This window comes from Pteropus alecto, unplaced genomic scaffold, assembly GCF_000325575.1.
Source record: "Pteropus alecto unplaced genomic scaffold, ASM32557v1 scaffold134, whole genome shotgun sequence".
NCBI lineage: Eukaryota > Metazoa > Chordata > Mammalia > Chiroptera > Pteropodidae > Pteropus > Pteropus alecto.
The window spans coordinates 12117829-12133210 of NW_006436283.1; the positions used below are offsets into that span (position 1 = coordinate 12117829).

At 43.6% G+C, this 15382-nt stretch overlaps 1 protein-coding gene across 3 annotated transcripts in view; it reads left to right on the top strand.

Moving 5' to 3' along the window:
• The first annotated feature begins 598 nt into the window (after nt 1-598).
• Nucleotides 599-15382, top strand: part of TEX2 (testis expressed 2) — an 86039-nt gene continuing 71255 nt past the window's right edge. For 2 of the 3 annotated variants that reach the window (XM_015589747.2, XM_015589749.2), the window contains exon 1: nt 600-655. The gene's annotated coding sequence lies outside the window, so the exon portion shown is untranslated. Of the gene's footprint in view, nt 656-15382 lie in introns of all 3 variants that reach the window. The other variant, XM_015589748.2, reaches the window with a different exon arrangement.

Sequence of the window (15382 nt, forward strand, 5' to 3'; positions counted from 1 at the left end):
CGGAGAAGGCCCGGGCTGGGGGCGAGCGGACCCCGCAGGGTCCAGGGTACGCCCCGGGGCCGGTGGCCGTTGGCGCGGCAGGGCACAGGGGGGCGGTCTCCCCGGGACCCCACCCTGCTGTCACGGCCGAGGTGTTGATGGGGTCGCCCACCCGCGACGCCCCGGGGCGAACCCTTCTCTTTGGGGCCCATGTGGGGCGGTTGGGGCTTGACCCCGGCCAGAGGTGCCCGCCGGCCCGTCCCTCTAGCCTGCAGCCGCCGGCACCTGGCTCCGGCCTCGGGGCTCGGCCGCCGCCGGGGAAAAGCGTCCGCACGCCAAGTAGGAAAACAGCTTGTAATTTTATGAATGGGGTCCCGGGTTCCTGCCGTCCCCTTTGCCCATGTCCCGAAATGCTGGCAAGTCGAGAGCCGCAGTTACTTTTACGCGGATCTGTCAGGCTGTGTGCGCCTGGGGTTGTTTTTATCCAACTCTTGGAAATTGCGGGTGGCCGTGGGGTGGTTCGCATGCCTTAGGCATGAGGTGGCGGCGTGCGGATAGCCGGGGATCGGAAGGTTAACAAGTGACATTGGGCTGAGGCCTAAAGCCAGGTGCCCTGCTCTGGTCGCAGGTGTGACGGTGAAGGCTGTGGCTTCTGGTGAGCGCACGAAGGAAAAAGGTGAGACCGGGGGAAGGAATGAACAGCAGACTTCAGTTGCACCACGCACGCTGCCCAGAACGCACCGCTGGCGCGGGAGTTGGTGCAGGGGCGCCTTCCCCTTTTGAAAAAGGTTTTTGGAAAACTTAGCCCCTCAGTGGGTTGATGGTTATTTCATTGGTTGTTATGGTTACAGGGCATCAGATGTAAAGGCAAAGTCTGTTTCCACCCTCGCTCTTTTTCCAAGACTGTGAAGTTCTTTGTCACTCCGTTTTGTAGACATTGCTCAGGAAGGACATACTGTTTTATAGTTGAAGAAAATGCGTGGACTCCTTGAAGGCAGGGTTGGTGCCAAATTCATGTTTGAAGTCCCAAGTCTTGACACCATGGCTGCTCTGCACAAGAATTGAAGGGAACTAGTCATTTGTATGTTTTGATGATTCTCATCAAAGGTCTTAAAGGAGTCCTTTCAGGAGCCAGTTGTAAGCTGCAAAGGAAATAATGAGTGATGTTTATATGGAAACCAGTAAGGGAAAATGGAGAGGCAAATGATCCTTAAGCTCTGGGATAGGGAGTGTTTGAGGAGTCTAGGTTTGGGGGTTCAGAACTGGCTGAGACATTGAAGGTATTGGAAGAGTGAAACTGCCATTTCCCTAGCTCTTACCTAGCCATGAAAGTATTGCAGTATTCATTCAGATTCTTTCAAAAGTTGATAGTTGATCTAAACTTATGGCAAACAAGCCTCCTGAGACAATGGGGACAGAGTGGGATTTTTGCCATATAGTTTCTTTTGCATGGGCCTCTCTGGGAATGTCAGTTAAACCTAGACATGGGTGTGGAGGGCTCTGGATGAACTCAACTTGCCTGCCCATTTATCTCCAAGTACCGGTGCTGTGCCTGAGAAGGAGATTAGCAAACTGATTCAGATCAGAAGATAGATGGTGGTATAATTGAGGCAACTGACAACCTAGGGGCTGGGGCGGACGATGGGGAGGGAAAGTGCAAGAGTTTGGTTGGGCTGAATGTACTGGGCGTTGAGCTTTGAAGAGCAAGTAGAAGATCATTGTGTAAGAGAATTGGAGACATAGCATACCCCAAGCATATTGTTTGTTTATTAGAGATTATGCTTTAGAATGCTTCCGGAGAAGAAACAGGAAAGATTAGGCTTTTCGGTAGAATACATATATAGAATGTTTTAGAATTTTTGTTCAGAAAGAAATTGCTTGTAGCCAAAAGTGTTCAACTAATTTTTATTGACAGTCAGGTGTGTGCCAGAAACTATGAGGCATTATGGGTACGATGGAGGAAAAAAACCGGTCAGGAGTTTGTTTCTACATGTCATGTGATTCGCCTTCCCTCCAAGTCAAAAGCTCTCGTTTGAGGATTTGCTAAAGCTCTTGAGGAAAGAAAAAGGAAACATGCATAGACTATTACTTAACATGAGAACAAAATAGCGCAACGGGGAAATTCTTCCTGCTAAAGATCACTTTTGGTATCAAACAATTTTCAAAGACTGGTTTTCTCTGTCAGGTTTAGTATACAATTATCTTCATCCTCATATGTATTGATTAGTATCTTTTCATGGTGTTAACTTCTTGCTCTTTTTTTTTTTTCCTTTCCCCCTATCAATTCATTTAGTCAAAAGTTTGGAAGTTCATTAAACAAATAGTGTTCCTGTCCTGAGCTTCCAGTTCATTTTCTTTGCCTGGGTGTCCCTCTGGGTCTACTTTCTTCTGTCTGATCTTTATTCTCTCTTGAGGGTCCCCCTTGGGAATTGTTGAGGTCACAGGGAATGTTTGTTCTTTGATTCTGTCCCAAAGCAGAAGCAGAAGGCAGCTAGTTTAGAAAAGAGTATTTGTTCAAGTCCAACTCTGCCATGTACTACTTTCTCCCCGTATATTTAAGAGGGAGTGTTGAGGAACCCTTCTCTAAGGGAGCTGGATAGTGGTAGCCTCATTATACAGAAGAGAAAACTGAGGCTCAGAGCAATTTAGAAACTTGCCCAGGATGTTAAACTGGTTAAATGGTGGAGCAAGAATTTCAGTCTAGGTCTTCCTGATTCTAAAACGTGCTTTTCCCATTGTACCACATTGCTTTTCCCAGGAGAGAAACAGCAGTTTATTCGAGATAGTCTGGCATAGTGCCTTCCTTGGACATATGAGATGTTCAGAGGATTGCTACAATTAGTATGTTCATGGTGGAGCAAGAGTTAGCACCCCATGTCCTGCCTCTTTGCCTGGTACATTTTTGGGTAATTCACATGGCCATCAGGAAATCTGAGTTTACTGCTGTGAAAAGGTGACTAGATTCTGTACTCTACTGCTTCCATTTACCGACACTGTGACCATGGGCAAATTATTTGTAAAATGGGACAGTGTTCACATTTCAGCAATGCTATGACAATACAATTTGTGTCAACATTTCTGGGGAAAAAAGTGTCTTATAATCTATGGGGTCTCACGGTGTAGTTGGCAGTGACTTTCTTTTTTTATACATAAAATAATGGTGTATCCTAGAATTAGTGGGGTCTTAGATGAACTATGGTAGTACATTCCTCATAGGTAGTTGTGAAGATTATGTGAAGTCACTCATGTGTCTGGCACATAGGGAGCACCCAATAGCAGTTGATGCTGTCGAATGACAGAGCATACAGGTAAACTGATAGGTGGCTCTGGGGAGCATCTGGTAAGATTTGCCACTCAGAGCCCAGGCAGTAATCTATGATCTGTGGGGCAGAGAAATGGTTTTACAGTTAGCCTGGAGCTCTGTCCTTTGGCTGATTCTTGTCCCTGTGAGAAGCATTAACTTTAGGAGCTAACGAGCCATGGATAGACAGCTCCCTTTGTCCTGCGTATTCATTAAGGTCTTTGTCAACTTTAAATCCCAAGTTAAAAATAAATATCGTTATGAGAAGATTGGAAACCTATGCTGATGTGAATACTCTTACATGTGAATTTTAAAGCACCTCAAGGTTATATATGAGATTATGTGTTGCCCCTTTCCAAACTTTATAATGTTTAATTGCTTTTGGTGAAATGTCCATGAGACACCACTAATCAGAAGGATGCTAGGAGGTCAAGAAGTTATGGAAACCCTTGATTGGCACTGGGTGAGGTAGAGAAAGCACTGGAGTTGGCATGAAGAGGCCTGCTTCCAGTCCTGGGAGTTTCACCTGTTACTCTGTTTATCCTGGGGGTTTGTCCTGTTACTATGTGTGTTCTTGGGCATATCAGTTCACCGCTCTGGGCCTTGAGGGTCTCTGTTCCAAAATGAGGACTTGATTTCTTAGTTTCCTCCCTCTACTGTCTGCAACATAGTGTTATAGATTATGCAAGTTTATGAGTCTTAGGATCCGATAAATTAAATGGTTGAAAGGAAATTACTTTCATTCTGGACTCTCGGAGGCTCAGTTGGATGTTTGTGATATTGCTTTGTAAAGCAAAAAACAGTAGACAGGTGGTAAGAATTTGAGTAACTATCATTTATGGAGAATTGCTGAGTGCCAGCCACTGTTCCTTCTTCTAAAACTCTGATCACCCTATAAGTAGTAGATACTATTGTCAATCTTATTTTAAGATGCGGGAACTGAGGCTCAGAGAAATTAAGTAACTTGTTCAAGATCACAAAGCAAAGACAAGGGCTTGTAAATAGACTAGAACTCAGGCTTATGTTGCTCTCCAGTATAAGTTCTATGGTTGTTTCAGGTGGACCCTGCTTTGTCCTGGACAGCTCTCAAGCTATGCACCCTGTGAATTTTCCCAGTTTAAAAAGTAAGATTCCCCCTGCTTCGAGGTCACAAATCGCTAAACTTTCATTGAGTACTGACACCTGTTTAAATTCTGAGTTCTCGTTCAGGATATCTGCTGGGTATTGGGAGACCTTTGTTACACCTGCAGAATAACCCCTATGGGAGCTGTGGAGGACTTAGGTCCTGGGATAGAAAGTTTTCTTTGGTGACCAAAAACCATAGGCCAGGTCACTGCGAGCATAAGTGGGGCTGTTTTGAGAAGAATCTAACCTTTTGGTGTGAAAGTTGATAAGATGGGAAAGGTGGCTGGGCTTCGAAACAACCAGGTAACCTGTGTCTGTTGGGTTTGCCTGGACGTTGGTTCTGAGGGCTCTCCCCTATGAAGATGATTGGAACCAACTGAGTGCCTTTCTGGCTTATCCTAGCAGTTGAGAATGGCGTGGGGCGGAAGGAGCCCTCTTCAGTCATAAGCTTATTTAGGATTTGAGATTTAAATCCATCCCTTGGATTGCTCCTGCAAATAACCTTTCAGAATCACAATGTGCATTTTATGAGTTTTATTTCTCTTTTGTTACTTAAAGCTGACATAAGCTAGCCAGTTCTCTTCCTCACTTTTAAGTTCTCTCTTACGTCTAATGCTGTCTTTTAGGCAGAGTTCCTAAAGCTGCTTATATTTATTATTTGGGGGCTTGAAATCAAGAATTTAAAAACCCTTCACTGAAGAGAATTTGAGCGTCTGTTGGAGCCAAGCATTGTGTTTAGCATTGGAAATCCTGTAGGAGCAAAACAGATGTGTCCTTGTCAGCACATAGCACATTATCTAGTTTAGACAATAAATAAGTCAACAGACATATGCATTGTATATATTAAATTGTGATAACTGTGAAATCTTCCTCAGAAGAAAAACAGGGCACTGAGAAAGAATAAAGGGAAGGAGCCACCAACTGGGAGTGTTGGGAAGAGCATTTCAGGAGAGGGAACATCTGGAAAGTAGGGCGGTGGCGAGGAGGGGCAGAGAAGAGTGGGGTGAAGATGGGACAGGCAGGCAGGCAGGCATGTCACAGGGAGAACAGCACAGGGTGGCGGTGAAGACCTGGGGCTCAGGAGCCAGACACAGCTTGAGGGGCCTTGGGAATTGCTTAACCTCTCAGTGCCTCAGTTTTCCACCTCCAAGTGGTTGTGAGGGTTGAATGAATGAGTGTCTGCAAAGCCCTGAGAGCAGTGCCTGGCTCGTACAAGAACGGCTGTGGGTAAGGGCTTGCTGACTCTCAGGCAGCGGGGAACTTGACCTAGAGTGCATGAGCTTCTGTTCATGGTCAGCATTTTCCATCATTCCATGTGTAAAGTAACCATAATGCCAGAGGTAAGACTAAGATGCCATCTAACATGCGTATCTGCTAGAGGCATTCTAAGATAGCTTTGGTGAAGGACAGTCTGTAATGCACTAACCATTGACACCTGTACAGTGGAGTCTTGGCTCTAACTGTAGGAGCCTGTGCAGTGGGTGCAGTGCTCATCTTGAAGCAAGGGTGGACTGGAAGCAGGTCCGTTTCTTCCTGCAGTTGTCTGCTTTAATGTTTAGATATGGGAGGTAGATTTTTAGCCTTTTTTTTCTGAGAAGAGGGAGCAGAAGCCAGTGGCCTTATTACTAGGTGATCAAACATGGCGACTCAGAGCTGCTATGTGCAGTACTTGCCTGAATCCAGTCTCTGTTGTAATTTGGTGTGGTGCTTCGTCACCCAGAGAAACAACCATGCCTCAAGATCATACAGAAGGAGGACATCACAAAACGAATTGCTGGCTTTGGTTCTTTGGCTTGGCTTGGGTGTTCAGTAAAATACTATGAACCCAGCTGTATCAAAGTTTATAATTATCCTATAGCATATTTGTTAGAACTGATCAAAGTTGTATATAATTTTAAAAAGAAACTTTTATTCTGGAAACATTTTTTAAATTCACAAAAGTAAAGAATGATATAATGAAGCTATCACTTCTGTAGCTGATCACTCAATTTCAATAATTATAGACATTTTGCTAATCTTGTTTCAAGATAGTTTCACTTTTGAAGCATTGTTGGTAGATTTTCTGTCACAGTATAAATGTATCTTTGAAATATAAAGTCACATGATAGTTATGGTCTTAGCGAAAAAAAATTCCCCATGCTGAATATTACAGGATTGTGTTAGTAGTTTAAAATTAGAAGTGGAAGTGAACGTTTCTTGCAAGCCCTTTATAGACTTGTTAATGAAAAATAGGCATAAAAAGTTTGAGTGCTTTCAGTTAGTCTATGTATTTACTAAATATTGACCATATGAAGCATTGTGTAGGGTATATGTAAAAAAAATAAGTCAGTCTCTGTCCACAATGACTTGTAAAATCATGGTCCCTTTCTTCCCCACAAGGAATCGCAAGATTATTTTCAAACATTCCTGACAAATGAAATTTACACAAAGCTTAAATTATGAAACTGACTAAAAAGCAGTATTTTAGTGGCATATATTAATCTAAATTCAAATTATAGCATTCACTTATAAAATCAGACAAGATAGAGTTAATATGTTGAAAGTTAAACTTTATGTTAAACTCTTTATGTTAAACATTTAACATAAAGTTAAGCTTTATGTTAAACTTTTCTGTATTTTTTTTAGTGGCAATTCAAACCAACCTTGCAGAGAACCCTGAAGTAGCACCTTTGTGAAAGTGTGTCCAACAGACCTTTCAGTAATGTTGGAAATGTGCCATATCTGTGCTGTCAATCTGATAGCCACTAGCTGCTTGTGACTATCCAACACTTGAAACGTGTCTAGCGCAACTGAGAAACTGAAGTTTTAATTGTACTTAATTTTAATTAATTTTCATTTAAGTAGTCACATGTGGCCACATTAAACAGTGTAGCTCTAGGGTTTATGAAAACATCAGTCTCCATGATAGGATAGAACCCAGCACAAACTAATTTTGGCAACAAATGAAAGAATCACAATTCAAGTGTAGTTCCAGAACTCAGTACATTTTAGAGAAAAGCGGTTTGATTACATAGAAGGAAGAACCGCTTGTTGGGGTTCATGGTCTTCCTGTTAGAGCAAGGTTTTGGTGGTCCGAAGACCTGGAGAGGTTAGATTTGATGCCGTGAGGTCTCCTGGGGCCAAGGATCTTAGGAAATGTGGAGTGAACCTGCAGAATGGAAAGTGCTCGTGTGGCTTGTTGCACTGCGGATTGTCTCTGAGAGGTAGAGAGGAGTCTGGTTAGTGGCTTGTGTGAAGATTTCAGGAGGGAGGATGACCCAGCCTTGGGAGTTGTGTTTACTGCCAGGAGGATTTAGAGGCTCAGGGGAGACATGCCGAGGGACTTGGTCACCTCTTTACTCCCAGGATATAGTAGATGCTTGATAAATATGTTTCAAAAATGGATAGCAATTTTTAGGAATTTTGAAAAATAAGTGCCAGGGGAAATGTAATACCAGTGAGCTGCGTAGTGTGCACAGCCAGTGTTTCCTGCCAGAGGGAATTGACATTCCTCTTCACTGCAAATGCAAGCTGGCCTTCATCTCGTCCTCAGCAAGTGTTGATTTTTATCTTTAAACATCTCTTGAAGGTTCTTTCCAACTTCACGACCACCACTCTCAGTCCAAACGACTGTGTTTTTGCTTGGAAGATAGCGGCTGCGGCCTCACTGCTCTCCTCACAGCTACGTCTCCTTTCTAATCAGTTAACCCACTGCCATCAGAGTGGTTTTAAACATTCCTAATGTGATCATGTTGTGTCTTTGCTCAAAACCCTGTGAGGGCTTCTTGATGCTTCTGGGATAAGTTCCACATTCTGAACCTGTTCTGAAAAGTGCTGTGTGACCCAGCCCCTCCTGTCTTCTACTTCTGTCTGGGCCTCTCTCCTCCTGGTTTATTTTCTTCCAGGCACCTTTCTGTCCCCAGCTGGAAGGGAGCTAGGCCTTTCAGGAATGGAACCACCTGCTCTCTCTTCAAGAGAAGGCTCCGCCCCCTCACCTCACTCCCTTTTTCTCTGGTCCTTTATAGCACTTCTCACTATTTCTTATGACATGTTCGTTAGTAGACATCTGCTTTTTTCTTTCCTCCATGACGGCAGGGGCCTTGTGGATTTTGCTCACTATTATATACCCAGTACCTAGCACAGTATTTGACCCATTGCACACGCTTCTTAAATATTTGTTGGATGACGAATGAATAAATGAATGTAAGCACATTAGAAAACAAGGGGAAACTTGAGGGATGCTCTTTCAAATTTGGTTTGAAATTTGGAAGGATTGATTAATTTTTAGAGTAGAATAATTCAAGAAGGGAAATAAGGGGGAGGAGGGAAAGTCCTTGGGGATCCATCATTGGAACTGTCCGGTGGGTTTCGCACTGTCTTACAAAAGAAGCATGTTTTGTGCCCTTGACTCAGACTTGAAAGGCTTTCATCCATCAAGTTGCACGGGAGGCCCTCTAGTCTGCCCAAGCTTCCTGTCCTAGCCTCAGAAGGTATCACTGTCTCACTGAGTATGTCATCAATAGCATGGGGCTCCAATTTGAGACCTCGAGGTTGGAGTGTTCCTTCTGCAGCCCACAGTCAGGGGCGTAGTAATCTTCCTCTCTTTCTAGAGGGTAGGGATTCTGCCCCGTTCATATTTGTCTCTCTGTCTTCTTACCCATCCCTCTCACTGCCATTAGCAAACCAAAGTACTGTGCCCTGGTGGGTGTTGAGCAGGTGTTTGTTAATAGCCTTAAAGAGGCCTCTAGGCAGCAGTAGGAGGAAATTCTGGTTGCATTTTTTGTGGGGAAGAGGCTTCCTGGTGTCGGTGTGAACAGAGGCAGCAGTGGTGTTGACACCTGACCCTGCAGATGGGGAAACTTAAGCTCTTCCTGAGGCCAACTTCTAGTTGAGGGGAGAAGCCTGCCATGCTCATGAGATCCACCTGTCACGTGGGAGGGACTCACAGGAGACACTGGGATCTACACAGGGTCCTTCGAAGTTCTAAATAGGAAATGGAAGGACTTGAGGCAGAGATGGTTAAATTTCTTCTAAAACTTTTGCAATTGTGATTCTGAGAAAACTGATATGGGATGTTACTAGCTGATTTCCTAGGTGATGTTTATTGTTTTGTTTTGGAAAAAGGACTGATTCCCTAGACCAGGGCCTCTGATAAACAAAGAGGAGATGTTTTCTGAAGACCATAGTGATCTGTTTTCTGGGAGACTTGCAAGCCTGGTAAAGAAAGCTTTAAGCTGAATATTAAGGGGACAGAAGAGAAAAATAATCAGGAAAATTATAGAACCAGATAACATAGAGAACTGTGTGGCTTAGCAGAGGTGGTGCCCAGGAACTCACAAGTGGAAATTAGCCCCGAAGCTGGTTGGGAACACCGCTGAAGGAGGAAGTCAGATATCTATCTGCACACTCAGGCCTGAGAGTGAGCAGCTAATGCCTCCCTGCACTGGAAACCTTAACGGACAGCCAGGTGAGTATGATCTGGTGGTCGGTTGGATTGGAATAGAGCAAAGTAGTATGGGTACACCTGGCTCCAAAAGAAATCCGTACGAGAGTCACTCTGTGCCCTGATCATGGACGGCTGATGGAAAGCAAAGAGCAGGGGGCAGGTTTTGTCACTGTAGGACTCTGCCTGCCTGAGTGAGGGGGCAATGGTTTTTTTTCAATAAATAGATTTTAAAAGAATCCGGTTGGCAGCTGTAGTGGACCATGCAGGTGTTTGAGGGGAAGTTTATTAAAAGTGGCCCATGTGATAAATAAATTCTAACCCTAACTTGTTGATAATTTTACCTCTGAGAGCAGGTAAACAGAAGTGCGTGCGTGCGTGTGTGTTGGGGGTGGTGCTGCTTGGACCTAGTGATGACAAATAGGGAAAAGCCTGTTGACAGTGTGGATGCGGTAGAATCATCCAGAGGGCAGGGGAGCCTGTGACTGCAGCCCAGAAATGAGCACAGAGCTCAGATTCATACAGCTGGCTCCACAGCGCCTGTTCTTAGCTGCCACAATCACTGGGCTGAGCATCCCTTACCTTACGTTACTGTTTCCTTTTATAAAAAAAGATGGAGCTGATCCTCACGGAAGCTGGAACAGGAGCCTTCTTGGTGTCCTCAAATCCAGATGCCTGTTAGAAATGACCTCTTGAATATTAGCCTACAGCAGTGACTGATTTCATGTGGGCCCTCCTTGGTTCCCATCCGCTCTGTAGAGTTAAGAGCAGAAACTCAGTACCTGTGCTAGGACATCTGAAGGGAGCTGTCCTCAGGCAAGGTTGAGCTGTGCTCCCTGGCCAAGTTCAGAGGCAAGAGTGAAGTGGAAAATCAGTCAGAGTACTAGAAAACCCATGGGAAAGGGGTTGCTTTTGTTTTAATTTCCCTGGGTAGGCTAATGTCTGTGGGGATATGATGAGAGGTATTTGATCCTGATGGGGTAGGTTAATAGTAAAGCAGGAACATTAATTTTTTTTTAAGGCTGAAATCCCAACAGGAATGACTATTGATCTTGCTCCGAGCCAGAGACCAAACTCATTTGGTCAGCCTTGCTTTTGTCCTAAGGCTTGACTGTGATCGAGACATGTTGGCAGAGGCTTAAAGCTTGAAGTGAATTTTATTTCATGAAGTCTGATTTGTGGTACAAAAACCTTATGGAAGGAAAAAACCCCTCTTGAGCTTCCGAATTAGGTGATAGAGTTGTTTTGGCAGCCCAAGTAGCAAGTACAGGGCCGAGAATTTTCTGGGGCAGATGGTCAAGAGGTCCTTCCAACTATATGAATTTATAATGCCACAGCGTTAATCTCAAAAAATAAAATTTAAAACATTTTTAAAATACATTTTTTTGACCCGTGGCTTAGAAGTCTTCCAGAAATTGCAAGTTTGACTATTTCTAAAACCTAGCTCTGTTGCCTGATAAGAATTTTAGCCATTTTGTGTTATCTGTCAGCGCTGACCCATTAATTTCAGTTTCCCCTCCCAGAAATGGCCTCCTGCTCTTCCCAGGCTTCCTCTTGTAAGGGGCACCCTCGCATGTCACCCAGCACTGCTGAGAAAGCACCGAGCCCGTGGGAACTGCTGATCAGTGATGTTGAGTGAGAGGCAAGCTTTATATAGAAGCTAAGGAAAAAAGGTTTTTTTTTTTTTTTGGCCACATTTTTCTATTTTAGGAGTTTATTTGTACAGGTGCCCAAATTGGGATTTAAAGTAGAAATGAGCAGTTTTTGCAGTGGTACCTGGTTCAGCCCTGTCATTTCATGTGTCTTGCCTGTCATTGAGGGATGCGCATTACTGTCTCTCAGTGGTATGATGCTGTTGCTCAGGATGGGAGAGGCCTTGCTGGACAAGCAGGAAGCCTGGAAACTGGCTTCGGAAGCCCTTGTGCAGCTGCTGTGATTTTCAAGCCAGATTCTTTGAGGCTTGAGAAAAGGCTGATCAAATAGGTTGTGCCCACATTGAGTTAATATGGGCCGGTTATCCAGAGATCCCTTGAGCATTCAGCAGGTGACTCTGCTCAGAAGACAGCAGCTGTGCTTGGGGACTGTCACTGGGCAGGTTCAGACTCTTGCTGTGAGTCAGTGTTCTGTGAATCTCTTAAATGAAGTCCTTACCCACCTTGCTATTCCTTTTAAGGAAAGTCTTTGAAGAATCTCAGTAGCACTACACATTATAAATCCTTAATTATAAATGGTTAATTGTGCCAATTTTTCTTTTTCTTTCTTTTTTAACTTAAGCACATAAGTATGTTTGGGAATTTTAATGTTTTTCAGTTTTTTGTTTTTTTGCGGAGTATCTAGAAAGTGACTAGCTATTTTTCTATTAAGATCTTGGTACCGGGAGTAAAAATACCAGTGAAGCTTTGGGAGGCACTAGACAATTGTCATCTTCCTGGAGCGGGACTTCACCCTGCTCTCTCTCGTCTGACCTGCCCAGACTCCCAAAAGACCATGCATCTACCTTACAGAGGGGCGTAGATGAAAACTCTACCCTTCTTACTCAAAACAATGTTCTAAGTTCAGGGTTTCTGATCTCAGGGAAGAGGAAGGGGAAAAAAAGCAGTGTCTTCTTGCAAATTGAATGTGAAATATTGTGGGTATTGTGTATGTGTATTTGTTGGTGGCTGTGGAGTCTTTGATATTCATCAGGCTTTCAAAAGGTCCTTGAAGGAGAAAGGTTAAGAAAGAACTCTAGCTCTAGAGTCTCTTGTACTTCTCTTCTAAAAAGTTCTAAAGCCAGCTTTTTAGAATGGAGGGACCAGTTAACAGCAGGGGAAGAACCTAAAGCACAGGGAGTCCACGCATGCAAGCCTGGCTTCTCACTAGTCACACCAGCCTATCCCTGGATCCTCAAGGTTCTCTCCTCACTGCTGGCCTCTCTCCCTCCTCCAATCCTTAAGGTAGCCTTTGTGGGAGAGCGTTGGATGACCTTGACCCGCAAGCCAGGTATCCTGCGCCTGGATATTTTCTCCCTGGTTTTCTAAGCCAGCTTCTTTTGATCAATGCCCTAATTGCACTCCCCCCGTCAAGTTCATGCACCTCCCCCCTCAAGTTCTCACAGGACCTCTCTTTTCATTTTTCTTGAGTTTATCTTTTTTATACTACCTTCTCTTCTTCCTCTTCCTCCTCCTCTCCCCACCCCCTTTTTATTTTATTAATTCTAAGTTAATCTGTTCTCCGTCATTGGCTTTTCTCTTAGGTCTGGCAGTTCTTGTCTATAGCCAGAAAGGGGGCCATGAGGTAGACAGAGGGCCAGAGGCTGGTCCTCCCAGCCCTGTGACTGGACCGTGGGTCCTGCCCCTCCCTGGAATGGTAGGGGATCTCAGCTCACCCCTGTCAGCCCAGAAGTCTTGTAGCCTCCTCCTGGTCTGGAACACACATCTGCCACTGCTATCACCGGCTCCCTCCTTTCCTTGTGGACCTCATGTGTGTCCCATGATGGTGAGCTCTGCTCATAAAGGTGTGACTCTGTTTTATATCTCTTATTTTAATTTTGCCAGAGGCAGAAAGAACAGAAGTTATTGCTTTCAGAAAGTTCATTCTTCCAGGGACAGGCCAATATATAAGACAGTACTGGTGACAAATACATGTTATTGCAACAGAACCCTGTTAGCAGAAATTTAAATTACAGTCAAGGCTGATCTTCTACCTTTGGTAGTGTAACCTTCTTCCTCCAGTGCTCTCGGGGGTCAGGGATCTGGCCCTGAAAGGTTTTAGAGGAAAGTCTCCTTCTCTTGCTGCTTCTGAGGATTCATTAGCCCCTTGGCAGCACACACCTTCCTGTGAAGGTGGGTGTGGGATCCAGGAGGCTCTGCACAGGAAACCAGATCTTTTAATTGATGGAGTCACCTCATGAGCTAGTAATGCAAGCTGTTGGTAATTACAAAAAACCTACCGTGAAATTCATCTAAAATTAATGAAGAGCCAGCACTGTGGATTTTAAATACAGGCATTGCCCGTTAGTTATCTGAGGATAGATTATTTCTTGCCAGTCTGTAAGCCTTCAGCTGGCTCCCCATTGCTCCCCATTGTGCATGTGGAGTCCTCATTCCACTCCGGTCGGTTTACATTCCTCCAACACAGACCCTTTAATAGAAAGCTACCAAAACAGGTAGAGGAAATTAGTTGTTTGGGATTATCTATTTCACTTTCTTTTCTATGAGAACACACAAGTGAAAGATTCAGTATATTTAAAAGAAAACACTAAAACATGGTGAGAACAAAAACTTGGAAGTGAAAACCAGCCAGCTGAATAGAACGTGTCTGCTTTAACTGACTTCGATTTTTTTTAAAAGGAGCATTGTTCAATACTCCATTGTGTATGTATGTCAGCATTTGAAGGTCTCTAGATCAGCGTTGCCATATACTGAGATGAACGGTTAAGGTATTTTGAGGCTAAAATCTTTACTGCTTTGATGACATTTACTTTATAGGCACACCATCCCTTGACTTAATAGGAAGGATCTCTGGTCTGTATGTGCTTTAATTTGACTTGAAAAGGAACTAACTATTCCATTTAAATAGATTTCAATTAGGATAATGGCTTTGAGACATCTCACAATGGTACATTTCCTAGACTCTTAAGATAGAATTGTCAAATTATAACAAATAGAGTTAGAAATTATTTTGCAATTTTCTCAGCAGAGGTTAATTTCTCCTTCTGTACATCTAGTCATTCTGGAAATAATAGTGTCAAGGTACTTTTTTCTTAAACTGATTATTTTCCACATACAGTGGTTCCTTATGGTTTAGAAGAAATGGTAGCGGAAGATTTTAGTCCAGGAGAGCAAGCAGAAAACAGTCATTTTCAGCCTCTCTTTTATTGTACTTTTAGCCACATTTTTGAAGAAAGGCCATAGATGTGAAAGAATATTGGTAACTGGGTAGACTTGGAATGAAAGTGAGATTTTCTGGAGTAACAAGGTCACTGTCTTCTGTGGCTTGTAGCAACAAAGCGTGTGTGATCCAACTGGTCCAGCAGCCAGGGTTGGTGGAAATAGAGAGTTCATGTCATCTGTAGGATATTTAAATTTGTATGATTTTTAAGTTTCCATATTAGGAAAAGCTCATAGAGAGTAAGAGTTTGTCAAGGTAAAAATAAATAATAAATTTTGAAAAATGAGAGGGGGGATGTACACATATTAATTCTTATGGGATATTGAAAATATCTGGGACACAGTTTGTTGAGGGAGCCAGAGAATGGCGGGAACCGTGACTTCACTGTTAGTTTTGATGTAGAAATGCTCCGCTGAAGGGAAAACTTGCCTGGGAGGAAAGTTTCTGTGGAGATATGCCCTGTGTTTTGAGTGATGTACTGAAGCATTGGAGACTCAACATTAATTTTCATCTTTCTTAGGAAACTGGATAAAATAATGTGTTTCTGAGAAAAAAAAATAACTTATTATGAAGTGTCAAAGCCTTGCAGTGGAAATGCCAACGTCCACAGTATAAAGCAAATTCAAGAACCAACATCCTAAGCACAGACCTCGCTGACTTGCCATCTTGATTGCAGGGCCTGC